The sequence below is a fragment of the Schistocerca gregaria genome, chromosome 7 (genome assembly GCF_023897955.1).
Source record: "Schistocerca gregaria isolate iqSchGreg1 chromosome 7, iqSchGreg1.2, whole genome shotgun sequence".
In the NCBI taxonomy this organism is placed as follows: domain Eukaryota; kingdom Metazoa; phylum Arthropoda; class Insecta; order Orthoptera; family Acrididae; genus Schistocerca; species Schistocerca gregaria.
In genome coordinates this window covers 555,977,558-555,992,591 of record NC_064926.1, presented here as the reverse complement: position 1 = coordinate 555,992,591, position 15,034 = coordinate 555,977,558, and the positions used below count along the sequence as shown (strand labels likewise).

General features: G+C 42.4%; 1 protein-coding gene across 1 annotated transcript in view; it reads left to right on the top strand.

Moving 5' to 3' along the window:
• Positions 1-15,034, top strand: part of LOC126281857 (probable cytochrome P450 6a14) — a 95,670-nt gene that overhangs the window by 52,673 nt on the left and 27,963 nt on the right. The window lies entirely within an intron of this gene.

The following is a 15,034-nucleotide window of genomic DNA, read 5'->3' as shown; positions in this document are numbered from 1 at the left end:
GTCTATTAATCTGACTAAAATCGGGCATAGGTTACCCTAGAAATAGCACTTTCGAGTCATATTTCTGAATTCAAATGAATGAGGGGAACCTCGAAACTGTTATGATCCTCGTATTTAAAAAGAAAAGGATTACTGAATTTATGATGCGTTCAAGATTTCCAGTATATAAGTTACTACTCTTTTCATCGCATTTACTGCTGATTTAAATGCCTTTAAATCTCTCACGAAATAATAAACTTCATTACTATATCAATACTTAAGTTATCTTTCAACTTTGTTAGACCTTCGTTATTCATTTACTCGTTCATTAACAAAACATTTCTTTAAACACATTTCTAATATAGCTAGTTCTGCAAATCATTATTATTAACACAAATTTTAATTTTCATTTCGGGACACTCGGATTGCACAACATTTGGAAAGGACCATGTCTAGGTTAGTTGTGAGGATAATTAAATGATGGAAAGGTTCTGGTAAAATTTAGGTTATTATTGTACCAAACAAACAGAGTTCACTCTCTGATCCACACGAATACAGTACTAAAAGTTTCAACCTGCTAGTATCGATGCGGCGGTCGGCAGGCTGCGAGATGGCGAGGCACAGAGCACACATACAACCACAGCTATGGCTCTTGATGTATCGGCACTTTAATTCTTCTTAGCGCCGCAATGCTTTTCCATTTAGTGCCTATGGAATTTTGCCATGCTGCGTGGGATTTGGAACTGTATACCCGAGGCTCAGTGAAACTACGTCTTCCACGAGAGCCTCCTCGCTCCAGAAGGTGTTGCTGAAACCAGTGCCAGACTCCAACTACTACTGCTGAGCCCGTTGTGCCGTGCAGTGCCCGAGTGCATTTTCCCGCGCTCGCCTGCCATCCACCTTTTACCGTTTCCTGACAGACCGGATATTCACCCGAGGTTTTGCATTCTACGTATCCTTACACATTACTTACGTATGGACCAGACGCACAGTTACAATTTTCAACATCTTACAACAGTCTCAACATTAGTTACATTTCAATTCTATTACAATATTACTTGACATTTGACATCAACATTAATATTCACATTGAAACTTATTTACACTTGTCTTAACACAATGGCGTGAAACAAAAAAATTGAAATCAGAACATCAATAACACAGGTTTATCGAAAAATCAGATGGAAAAAATTACTTATATGTACAATAGTACAGCGTCGTTGTTGTTACATGTTCTGAAACTTCAGAACTAGATTTTAAGAAAAGCTACTTTGTTACTTTAGAATCGTTTCCTAACGTAATACGGGGTGACCCAAAAGTCCGCTAACGTTTGAAATTGCTCTAATTCACGGAATAATGTAGGTAGAGAGGCAAAGCCGACCGGTGTGGCCGAACGGTTCCAGGCGGTTCAGTCTGGAACCACGTGACTGCTACGGTCGCAGGTTCGAATCCTGCCTCGGGCATGGGTGTATGTGATGTCCTTAGGTTAGTTACGTTTAAATAGATCTAAGTTCTAGAGGACTGATGACCTCAGATGTTAAGTGCCATATACACAGCGGTCGTGTACAGTTCATAATCCCAGAACATGACTAAACGAGAAAAGGAAAAACTAATAATATTTTAAAGAAGAGTAACAAGGAAAGTATATAATCGATCTTAGACAAAGGATAATGAAGGAGGAGCGACAAAGAGGAAATCACCCTCTTGGTGCAACAACGAATAGTCCTACATTAGACGAAGAGCATAGGAATCCGGTGGGCAGGACATGTCTACATCTACATCTACATGATTACTCTACAATTCACATTTAAGTGCTTAGCACAGGGTTCAATGAACCACAATCATACTAGCTCTCCACCATTTCACTCCAGAACAGCGCGCGGAAAAAACGAACACCTAAATCTTTCTATTTGAGCTCTGATTTCTCTTATTTTATTTTTGATCATTCCTGCGTATGTAGATTGGGCTCAACAAAATATTTTCGCATTCGGAAGAGAAAGTTGGTGACTCAAATTTCGTAAATACACTCCTGGAAATTGAAATAAGAACACCGTGAATTCATTGTCCCAGGAAGGGGAAACTTTATTGACACATTCCTGGGGTCAGATACATCACATGGTCACACTGACAGAACCACAGGCACATAGACACAGGCAACAGAGCATGCACAATGTCGGCACTAGTACAGTGTATATCCACCTTTCGCAGCAATGCAGGCTGCTATTCTCCCATGGAGACGATCGTAGAGATGCTGGATGTAGTCCTGTGGAACGGCTTGCCATGCCATTTCCACCTGGCGCCTCAGTTGGACCAGCGTTCGTGCTGGACGTGCAGACCGCGTGAGACGATGCTTCATCCAGTCCCAAACATGCCCAATGGGGGACAGATCCGGAGATCTTGCTGCCAGGGTAGTTGACTTACACCTTCTAGAGCACGTTGGGTGGCAAAGGATACATGCAGACGTGCATTGACCTGTTGGAACAGCAAGTTCCCTTGCCGGTCTAGGAATGGTAGAACGATGGGTTCGATGACGGTTTGGATGTACCGTGCACTATTCAGTGTCCCCTCGACGATCACCAGAGGTGTATGGCCAGTGTAGGAGATCGCTCCCCACACCATGATGCCGGGTGTTGGCCCTGTGTGCCTCGGTCGTATGCAGTCCTGATTGTGGCGCTCACCTGCAAGGCGCCAAACACGCATACGACCATCATTGGCACAAAGGCAGAAGCGACTCTCATAGCTGAAGACGACACGTCTCCATTCGTCCCTCCATTCACGCCTGTCGCGACACCACTGGAGGCGGGCTGCACGATGTTGGGGTGTGAGCGGAAGACGGCCTAACGGTGTGCGGGACCGTAGCCCAGCTTCATGGAGACGGTTGCGAATGGTCCTCGCCGATACCCCAGGAGCAACAGTGTCCCTAATTTACTGGGAAGTGGCGATGCGGTCCCCGACGGCACTGCGTAGGATCCTACGGTCTTGGCGTGCATCCGTGCATCGCTGCGGTCCGGTTCCAGGTCGACGGGCACGTGCACCTTCCGCCGACCACTGGCGACAACATCGATGTACTGTGGAGACCTCACGCCCCACGTGTTGGGCAATTCGGCGGTACGTCCACCCGGCCTCCCGCATGCCCACTATACGCCCTCGCTCAAAGTCCGTCAACTGCACATACGGTTCACGTCCACGCTGTCGCGGCATGCTACCAGTGTTAAAGACTGTGATGCAGCTCCGTATGCCACGGCAAACTGGCTGACACTGACGGCGGCGGTGCACAAATGCTGCGCAGCTAGCGCCATTCGACGGCCAACACCGCGGTTCCTGGTGTGTCCGCTGTGCCGTGCGTGTGATCATTGCTTGTACAGCCCTCTCGCAGTGTCCGGAGCAAGTATGGTGGGTCTGACACACCGGTGTCAATGTGTTCTTTTTTCCATTTCCAGGAGTGTAGATCTCGCCGCGACGAAAAACGTCTTTGCCTTAATGACTTCCATCCCAACTCGCGTATCATATCTGCCACACTCTCTCCCCTATTACGTGATGATACAAAACGAGCTGTCTTTTTTTGCATCCTTTCGATGTCCTTCGTCAATCCCACCTGGTAAGGATCCCACACCGCGTAGCAATATTCTAGCAGAGGACAAACGAGTGTAGTGTAAGCTGTCCCTTTAGTGGACTTGTTGCATCTTCTAAGTGTCCTGCCAATGAAACGCAACCTTTCGCTTGCCTTCTCCACAATATTATCTATGTGGTCTTTCCAACTGAAGTTGTTTGTAGTTTTAACACCCAGTTACTTAGTTGAATTGACAGCCTTGAGCATTGTACTATTTATCGAGTATTCGAATTCCAACGGATTTCTTTTCGTACTCATGTGGATCACCTCACACTTTTGGTTATTTAGCGTCAACTGCCACCTGCCACACCATACAGCAATCTTTTCTAAATCGCTTTGCAACTCATACTGGTCTTCGGATGACCTTACTAGACGGTAAATTACAGCATCATCTGCTAACAACCTAGGAGAACTGCTCAGATTGTCACCCAGGTCATTTACATAAATCAGGAACAGCAGAGGTCCCAGGACACTTCCCTGGGGAACACCTGATATCACTTCAGTTTTACCCGATGATTTGGCGTCTATTACTACGAACTGCGGTGTTCCTGACAGGAAGTCACGAATCCAGTTTCACAACTGAGACGATACCCCATAGGCCCGCAGCTTGATTACAAGTCGCTTCTGAGGAACGGTGTCAAACGTTTTCTGGAAATCTAGAAGTACGGAATCAACTTGAGATGTAGAGCATACTCCAGAAGAAAGACAGGTGAACAAGGCACTTTGAAGGGAACCAGGTATCAGGAAGACCAAGACAGCACTAGAAGGGCGACCTGGTGAATTACCTGGCAGACCTGAGGACTGAAGGCAGCTGAAACAGAAAGAATGGAGGCGGTTTATGGAAGCAGCGTGTAGTCTGCAGAGCCGCAGATCAGTGAATATGTATGTATGTGCTTTTGCATTGGTTCACTGCTCCTATGCTGACTATTCCCACACATATTCTCCGATAATTAGGTGGTTTACGTTTCTTGCGCAGTTAACTACCAGAAGACAACGATAATTATAGGTCCAATAATAACGGAAGGGCAGAATTATTACAAAAATTAGTCTTATATTGATCTTGGTGTAATATATTTTCAAAACATGTAAGTGGTTTGTCAAAGTGACAATTTTCCGTACTGACTCTTTCCTATATTTGAAATCGCAGATATTCTGCAAATATATACACCAGTATCGAGCATTCGATCTCTAAAAGAATGTCTTTGACCATCCTTAGTAGACTGTTGGTAGAAAGCTCTCTGAGGTGCCAGTTGAGATGGACCAAAGAGAAACCAGTAGATTGTATTGTTATTTGCGGAATGTTCGGCCTGAATAGTCACAAACGGTCGAGTTTTGGACGCGGACGGCAAAGAGACGCTGATAGTTAGTCATTTGAACCAATTTTAGAGGGGCCAAACTTGACCCGTATGCCAGAAATGAAATGGGGTGTTCCATAAATCAAACGCCAGTGCAAAAACCTGTCAATACACGGAAGTGGATGGCACTACGTCAGAGCTGCCGTTTGAGAATTTGTGTATAATGGGCTGCAGTGAGAGAGGGAGTCGGATGAACCAGCGATAGCGGCATGGTTACTTTATCGGAAGAGTCAGCGTATGTATTGAGGCACTACGGTAGCAATGCGTGTGCTCGGCTTCACATATTACGAATGGCTGGACCATAGAGTGGGAGCGGGGAATTGAACATTGTTCGTTTAAAACATTTTTAAATTTATTGGGTCACAAAATTATTCTTATTACTAATGCAAATTGAGCACCAGATAACTATTGAAAATTAGAGTGGTTTTAACAAGGTAATCTCTATTTCATTAGAAAGAACGTAGAACAGAACTGTTATAACTTTCAAGATGGGCAACAGGCTTTCGGTGCTCTTTCAAGGGTCGTTTAAGTTTTATCCAAACGTCCTAGTAAACAGGTTTAAGATTTTCTGAAAGATCTAACCGCGATTTCACTATACAACATGTTTTATTTCAAAATCTAGATTTCAGCCTTCGGCCATTATCAAGTGTTGCAACTGCAGCAGATTAAAGCACAATAAAAGTACAACCGTCACACAAAGTAGCAGAAAAATAGGAGGGTCTAATCGATTCCCGTTTATCGTAATGTGCACCACTTCCTGATTTACTGCGTCCCAGACCCCCTCTGCACGCATATATCTACTTTTTTCCCCATTTTGTACGATTGTGCACTTCATCTTTTATAACAATCAATCATGCTTTTTGTAAGGGGTTTTAAATTCCAACGATGTTGGTGACCATTTATTTTATATAACAGACCAATTTTTAAAACATGGTTGTAATTCACAACAAAGCGTACCTGTTTATTTTATAATTCACCTTGTATCAAATATTTCACTTTTGCAAGATTGTGCTGTTATGTATCTTTTATTACGACGGAGTAAGTCGCGTTCTTACTTGCACACTGGAAAGCTGGCTCGTCACTCCGTGTCATGTAAATACTGGCATCCTCTGCCCACTTCAAAGACAGTGTAACCAGCAACTGTAATAAAGAGTTCCACAACCTGTTCCTATCACACATCACAGATCGCGTGGTGCAAACTGTGATGCCTTTATCATGCTCTTTGACAACCATTTCAGTTGTGGATGTCAGTGGCTGCTTGGACACAGTGTAGAAAAATTTAGAGCCTGTGATTTGGTCTTCTATTATTCTACAACCATATCAACTGATTCGTGCTAATTGCTAGGAAATTAGCGTATTACACAAACGTTCTGGAATTTACTTCGATAGAATTGCTTTATATAACCCATGGTACATATTTTGACGATGACTTGGGTTCTCCCAAATTCTAAACCTTTATAATACGTAATTAGGAGGACAAATCATGCAGTCGATACATTGGTTTAACTATTTACCCTGCTATTTTTCTGATACTTTGTCTGATACTTATACTTTTATTGTGCTTTAATCCGTCGCAATTGTAACACCTGGTAATGGCCTATGGGCGGAATCCAGATTGCGAAATAAAACCTGTTGTACAGTCAAATTGCTGTCATATCTTTCATAATGTTTTACATGACTGTGGCTTCATACAAAAGAAAATCATTACGTTTAAGACTCTTTATTTAAGAAAAGAACACACATGCAATATTAACCCTACAATATTAACACATACAATATTAACCCCTTAAGAAAAATAGACGTTATAAACATAACGGGCAGAATACAGACAGAAGTGATGCCTGTATGTTGTAATCACCAACAGCGTGTCCTCAGACCTGTCAAAGCTCCCAGAGGACACCTCATCCAAAACAGGCACACACAAGGACCGCACAGGCCACGCAGGGACACTCCAAAGTTGACGTGAGGGAACAGATCATGACTTACTTCTGTAACACACCAAAACTCTTTAGCACAAGTGAGGAAATCCATATCACAACCAGCCTTTTTGACATAATATTTTTAAAAAGAGATGGGTGCCTCGAGAGAGGCTCAAATTCCAACTTTTAACAAATTCAAATATAAAAAAGGTGGAAGAAGTAGCCAAACACTTTTAAAAGATTACAACAATTACTTTATGTCGTCTCCTTGTCTCTGTCGAGCTGTACCAGGGGAAGCAAGGACAGGATGTTGTGTCGTGGCCGGTATCATCTTTCTATAACACAGACTGCATGCTTAGATTAACTGCCTTCCTTATTCATAAGAATGGGAAGCTTACTTATTTGGGATTTCTATCTCTTGATTAATAATAACAAATGAAATCTTCCCTTTGAAATTTATTCTCTTTCTCAATCTTTGCATACAAATTTAATTGCTGCTTATTAAAAGTGATTTTTCTGATTATTTCGACGAAACATAGATTGCTACATCGACCTGTGACATCAATATACTTACTCTGTTTTACTATACTCTATTAGCTGCTGGTAGGCTGTATTTATTACCAGAGCTGACGTTATTCTTTAATAGCAAAGCTGACGTTATTCTTTAATTAATTTGACTGAAGTTACGTAATTCATAGTTAAACTTTTTCTTGAAAACAATAAAATTTTTGCAAAGTTTTATGTTGATGGTTTTGGGGATGGATTATAATCAGTAATGCAACATTGCTGGCAAAAATTAATTATATTCTGAAAACGCTTCAAATATTTACTGTTGATAATGAAATGATTTTACAAACGTTCAAATGTGACTTACTTTTTACAATAATCTTACAACTAGCATTGTGCAAACATATCTTCAGTAGTCTTGAGTTTCGCAAAGAAAATAATTCAATAATATTAGTTCCTCATATGATGATAGTTAGCTGATGTCTCTGGACATCCGTTTATAATCCCTTGTAAATCATAGCTGGTTGCTGGCAGGCACACCGCTCCTTTCAACCTCTCGTTTCAGACCTGCTACCGACTCGCTCCACATCTCGCTTACTACTTACTTCCTACGAACGCTTAAGTGCGGTCTCTCGTGCCAACAATGCTTTCTGGTGTAGACAATCCCTGCTACCATCACAAAATGTATCAATAGGCGGTCGTTCCTGCTTTTTTTTAAAAAAAATGTATCCATACGCGGTCTCTCCCACCCTTTTTAAAATTATATCAATTTGTGGTCTCTCTTGTCAACAATACTTTGGTGCAGACATTTTCTACTACCACAATTATTTCCAACATGACAAATATTAATTATTCCTACTTAATCCTATTAACAAAATATAAACATCTTTCATAAATTATGACTTGACAATAGACAATATAAATATACACGTCTTACAAGGGTTGCTATGTGCTGCCCGTCTCTGAGTTACAGAGCTTACTTCTACTGCGATTCCCACTGGGCTGCTACTGATGACACTGGAACGTACTCATTGCGACAGACTACGACAGAATGGCCCTCCGGTCTGCAGCGGCCATCTAAATGCTGGCGGCTGTGAAGGCGTTTCCTGCCAGCCTGTTGTTGGCTTCTGTCCATCTTCTTGCAACCTCTCTGCCACATGTTGTCCTGGGCGTAGCTTACACCAGCACAGGTACACTAGCTGGAACATGATGACGTTTAAAGCCCTATCAGCAGGTGAAAACAATAAAACAGAATGGCTTGGAGAAATAAGCTAAAAGCGAAAACAAATTACATCCAAGAGGGAGGCGAAGCACAGCATTTCTAGATCGACCAGAACACACTAAAGCCCCCCTAAATTGGCCATACAGGCACGTGTCGAAATACAGAAGAAAATGATACACCACAACAGGGCAAATGGGCAAGATGCCAAATAATATTCCAAGAACTGTGCTAAGCTCTTCACTGCCCAGCTCTGAGCGAAACCGCCAACACATGAGGATAATTACGGCGTAAAAAATACAAACAGTATTTACAAAAGAAACCAATTATACATCGACACAGAAATGTCATATCTTCAGGTAACAAAATATGGAAAGACGTTGATAGTACAATAGATGGAAATAGGAGGATATGCATTTCCGGCGTTACGGGGTATTCCCTTAAGTAGGGTACTGGAACGGGCAAAGGTCCTGAGACAAATGTGGCTGTGAAAAAAATATGGACGAGTTCGAAGCCACAGGTTGCTTAAACAGTCTGCCTCATAGTGGGCGACCAGACGTAAGTTGTGCTGCCACGCTTACATTTAAAGAGGAAACGGATATTTAAGCGGTTTCATGTCCACTTGGTGAAGTCAGTGCTCGTAAAGCCGCACCTCGCACCCTCATTCCACGTACTACTGTTCGCAGTGCGCAAAGCGTGTCCTCCGATGCTGTGCGTACAAAATCCAGCATCGCTGTGACCTGTTAGCCACCAATTTTGTAACGCGGAAAGTATTTGTGCTGTGGGCACATCAAAATATGGGATTGAAGAAGCCCATTTGACACTCTGATGGACTATCAACACCGACAACTGCAGAATCTGAGCTATCGAAAATCCTAGAACTGTCGTGGAAACACCATTGCATAACGAGAAACTTACTGTGTGATGTGGATTCGCTACTTCAGATGTGGGTGGACCCTTTGCTTCGAAGAAATCCAGGGTGCTGCTTTTCGTACTGTTAGCGCGACGGGCGCGAGGGACGTCGACATTTTACAGAAACGCATCATCCCTAGCCTGGCTGATAAGCATCTGGTGAAATGTACGACTTTTGTGCACGATGGCACTCCACCCCATATTCTTACACGTGTGAAGGATCTCTTGCATATATCGTTCGGTAACTAACACACGCTGAGGCACCACGCTTGGCGTCCCAAGTCCGCAGACCTCAGTCATGGTGCTACGTCTACATGTACACAGATACTCCGCAAGCCAACGTACGGTGCGTAGCGGAGGGTACCCTCCACCGTTATTTGTCATTTCCTTTCCTGTTCCACTCGCAGATAGAGCCAGGGAAAAACAACTATCTGTATGCTTCCGGTTTTTTTTTAATTGCTTGTCCCTTTTCCCGCAAGGACGCAGGGTCGGCATGGTTAATCGGATTTGGCAAGGTTAATTTAAGGGGTGACCAGATGCCCTTCCTGCCGCCACCTCATAACCCCCGGGAAGGAATTAGTGCACCCCAATGGTCTGTGCCCAGTGTAGTCCATGGAATAGTGCGAATGTGTTCAGGTACCTGCGAGCCGTGCTACTCACTTAGCCTGCAGTTACTTCTGACAGGAGGAAACCCTTCCCATTGGCTAGTGACAGCCTCTGGTTTCCTTAAGTTTATTGCCGGCTGAATTGGCCGTGCTGTTCTAGGCGCTACAGTCTGGACCCGAGCGACCGCTACGGTCGCAGTTTCGAATCCTGCCCCTTGCATAAATGTGTGTGATGTCCTTAGGTTAGTTAGGTTTCATTAGTTCTAACTTCTAGGCAACTGATGACCTCAGAAGTTAAATCGCATAGTGCTCAGACCCATTTAAAATTATTGTTTTGTTAATTCGTATATTGATTTATCTACAAGAATGCAGCTATTGGAGAAATTACGACTTTTTTCTTTACCATATATTTTAAATGTTTCTTATAGTGCCGTTTCTTTTCATAAATTGTTCGCCTTTTCCCATAGATGATTTAGATATTCAGAAACCTCATCTTCTTTTAGACTTTGACTTCACTTCTCTTGTTTATATACTTTACCTTACGTAACTATGTTTTGATCTCTGTTTCCTTCCATCGTTCAGTGGAGAGAGAGAATTAGCCAGTGTTTAATCGACACTTCCTCAGTCTGTCTAACAAACAGCACACAAACAATACAATCTCTATTTACTGTCTTTCTTCAAAAGTGTATGATTGTTTCTGTATAGTTAATTCAACGGTTTTCAAAAATAGTTTCCAGATTTAAATTGAAGGGTACCGCAGACAATGTCATTTTTAACCGATACGTTGTAGATTACTTAGACATAGTCACTTACGCATAAGGATACGTAATGTTATTACTTTTTTATTTATTACGTTCGCATTTCGAAAATTGTTTGCTTTTAGACATAAATCGTAGAAGAAGAATACACATACAGCCGTAAATACAGCCGCTAGTACAAACGACAAACCAAGCAGGAACCAGCGGCGTCTGTGTCCTATAGTGCAAAAACAACACAAAACGAATAAAAACCAGCGAAAAAGTTACCATTTTCATGAACCGATTGTAAGTTACGCACCATTCGTCTTCACTTGGTGACAGTACTAGCGGCTCTATTCACTTGTACTGCAGAATGCGTATTTACATTTAAGAGTCTTCCCTGAAAATGATTAATACTCGACATTCCAATCGTAGTAAATGAAAATAAAACAATTTTCACAGTCTTAAGAGAATACAACGGTGTTAAGTAACCACACGAGGGCCGTGAACCCATCTTCCATCAAAATTATAGTTCTATAGTCCTAGTCAACATCGATATGGACCGTTTGATTTCAATACAGTTCTTCGATAACACTGATGCCTATACATCGAGCTGTACAAGTTTACTTTGATAGCTGGTTGTGGAATTTAACGTTCTGAAAAGCGTTTCCATTCTCTCTTGGGTAGTTGAGATATTTTCGAACTAACAAGGAGAATGGCACGTGCTATAAACCCAGTCTCCCTGAAACTTCGCTCAGCAAAAGAGGGTCAAATTAAACGAACACATGTGTCTGCTTATTCGTAGACACTCGATCGTTTCTAAGAAAAGACGGTAAGAACTTTCGAGGTACTTTACGTGTTTTTTTAGTATGTAATTAATTCAACCGAAACGGTGGCACGATTCCTAGGGTCACGGTTCACCTTTTGCGCCCCATGTTCGAAACAACATTATTATTTTTATTAGAGTTTTTCATTCACCTTACCATCCGTACAGGATAACTGCACTAATGTTTTTTCAGTGTATATTGAAATAATATTGTTCTTAATCGTTTAGCAATTATATATCTGGCGAATAAATAAAAAAAAACAAAATACGTGAAATTGTTTTCGGTGAAATTCTCATAGCGTATGTTGATTCGTAATCAATTGCAAGGACCCGTTTTCGGGAAAGTAATCTGTTATTTGTGGTTTGCTGTAAATATACTAAGAAAGCGTGAAATCTTCATCAATGAGTAATATTCATACTAAGAAATATCTGTGTGGCAAACCTACCTTTGCGCTGTGTTCGTCGTGTCTGACAGTTCTATGTTTTGAGTGTTTCTGGTCTGTATCATACAAGGGAGTGCACCAGATCTTCCTGTAGGACATAAACATAAAATATAAGACATAAAGAAGAAATTGATATTAGAATGTGAAACAGCTAAATAATATTTTTTTTTTTACTTTAACTGCAATATATACAAACTGCCAACATACAAACACGTGAACAGACTACTTACGAATGAAATAAAAGAATGCGAGAATTTGGAATGATTGCAACCCCCGAAAATACCATACAGACATGTACAATATAGCACAAGTACACTTACGGAAAAAATCGCAACATCAACAAGGAGTTGTGCGACATAAAGGGAAGTTAGCAGGCGTATTGCTACATCTGGGAGATGACGTCAGTTCAGATTTGAAGGGAAGTCCCGTAAGAGTAGCGGAGGTACCGCCAATATGAGGATGTCAATCACATTTGCTTTGAGTACAGCGTTGGTTGCCTTCAAGGTTCAAGTAGTTAACTGATATTCATCGAAAATGCCTTCAAGACGACGAAAACGCCATTATCAACACCTCACTGTTTGTGAATGAGGTCGTATAATAGTGTTACGAAAAGCTGGATTTTCTTCTGCGATACTCCAGAAAGACTTGGCAGGAATGTAGCCGTTATACACGATTGCTGGCAGCGGTGATTGAAAGAAAGTACGGTCGCAAGAATCCCGGACTCATGACGGCCATGTGGTACTACCAAGACGGAAGACCACTGCGTGCGTCGTATGGATCTGGCGCATCTGTAGCAGCAGTTGGCACCTCATTGACACAACAAATCGGTTACTTCAATGACAGCTCCGAGCCAGATGCTCTGCAGCGTGCAATTCAGCGATCCCAAACGACCGCCATTTGCGACTTCAGTGGCGTCAAGCGAGGGATCACTGGAGGGCAGGATAGAGGTCTGCTGTGTATTGCGATGAAAGTTAGTTATATCTCGGGCCCGATTATGGCCGTGCGTTGATTAGGAGGAGGCCAATAGAGAACCTGCAAACGACCGGTTTGCGTGCCAGAAATACTAGACGTACATCTCGAGTTACGGTCTCGGATGCGATTTAGTATGACAGCAAGAGCACTCTCGTGGTAATCCCACGCACCCAGATTACAAATTTGCACGTCAGTATGTCTTGCTGCCACACATGAGCAGCTTTCCAAGGGGAGTTTTCCAACAGGATAGCGCTTGCCCACATGCCACTGTTTTAACCGAACATGCTCTACAAAGAGTCGACATAATGCCTTGGCTTGCGCAATCACTAGATCTGTCTCCAGCTGAGCAAAAATGGAACATGATTGGAAAACATTTGTAGCATCATCCACGACCAGCGGACGAAAACTCTAGCATCATCCACAACAGGCATTAACCTCCCCGTATCGACCGACCAAGTGCAACAGTCATGCAACTACATCCCACAAACTGTCATGCAGCACCTGTACATAGCATTGCATGAACGTTAGCATGCCGTCATTCAGCATTCTGGCGGTTACACCGGTTATTAATGTGCCAGCGTTTCACACTTTCCATTACTTATCTCGCGCTTAGTTTTTACCTGTGGTCTTGCAGCGTTATCAGTTTAATATGTTACCGAGACAAATGTATTCCAGAAATTTCATTACTCTACATTAATCATTTTTGGGGCTGTGGTTTTTTTCCATCAGTGTAATACACTGTGAAACCCAACTGTACATTCACCGTTAATGTAACTCCACTGTATCCCTAACTAGATAAGAAACATTCGTGTAGTAGTCTAAGATTATGGGTAGATAAACGAAAAGAAGAATAAATAAAATAAAAATATTAATCGGTTTTCGAACACGTCCCGGAAACGGGAGAGACCGCGGCCCCATCCACTGTCTGAGCATTTCGTCCGAAACAGTCGTTCGCTAAATGGAATCTAAATTAAGCGAAAAACATTAACCCTCGTTTTCTCAGATACGGTCGATTATCGACGGATAAGCTGAGAAACAAATATGCGTACTTTAACTTCTCTTCCACTGAGCGAAAATTCTAGTATATCGGGTAATGTCAACTGACGTGTTCGCCTCGTAAGTCACTTATAGAAAACAAGACCCCTGTTTGTTCTGCCACAACATTACTACGCCTCACTGATTACACAGCCGTAAATGAAAGTCATTATTTAACAAAAGTACTTACACAAAAAGCAAAAGCGACCTCAAAAGAGGAAATGAAACGTGGAACTCAGACTAGTGAATTGTTAAAGATAGGGCGAGAGATCAAGCGATGACAGTATTCGTTGTTGATGTGAAAACAGTATGTCGTGCTGTAAAGCTATCGTAGGCAGTGCATTTGTGCCACAGAACTCTTTATTACTTTCATATGACGTTAACCTGTATTCTAAGCGCTTACAGTAGACTAGAAAAGTCTGTCACGTACTCAGAAAATGAGCTTTTGGGGACAGATGCAGGGATCCCATACCGCCGTTTTGGATAACGTCAAAGTTGAGTTGGTTCTCCGTTGCTTTCCTCCGACCTGTTGCGAAGTGTCAAATGAGTATCTGCGTCTGTGTGGAGAACTTCTGGGAGTGTCTTCTCGGTCGCAGGTTCGAATCCTGCCTCGGGCATGGATGTGTGTCATGTCCTTAGGTTAGTTAGGTTTAATTAGTTCTTTCTAGGCGACTGATGACCTCAGAATTCAAGTCGCATAGTGCTCATAGCCATTTTTTAGGAGTGCTTGTCCAGTGTAGTGTTACGTTTGTATTGTTATGGATGAAGGGAAAGCAGAGGGTGAAGTCTGCTGCAAGCACATAGCCCGCTACTTTCGAATAGCACCAAGTGGCCACCTAGCTTAGTTATCCCCATACAACGGACTGCTAATCATCTACAGTGTACATGATCTGACTCCGCGAGATACGGTGGAGA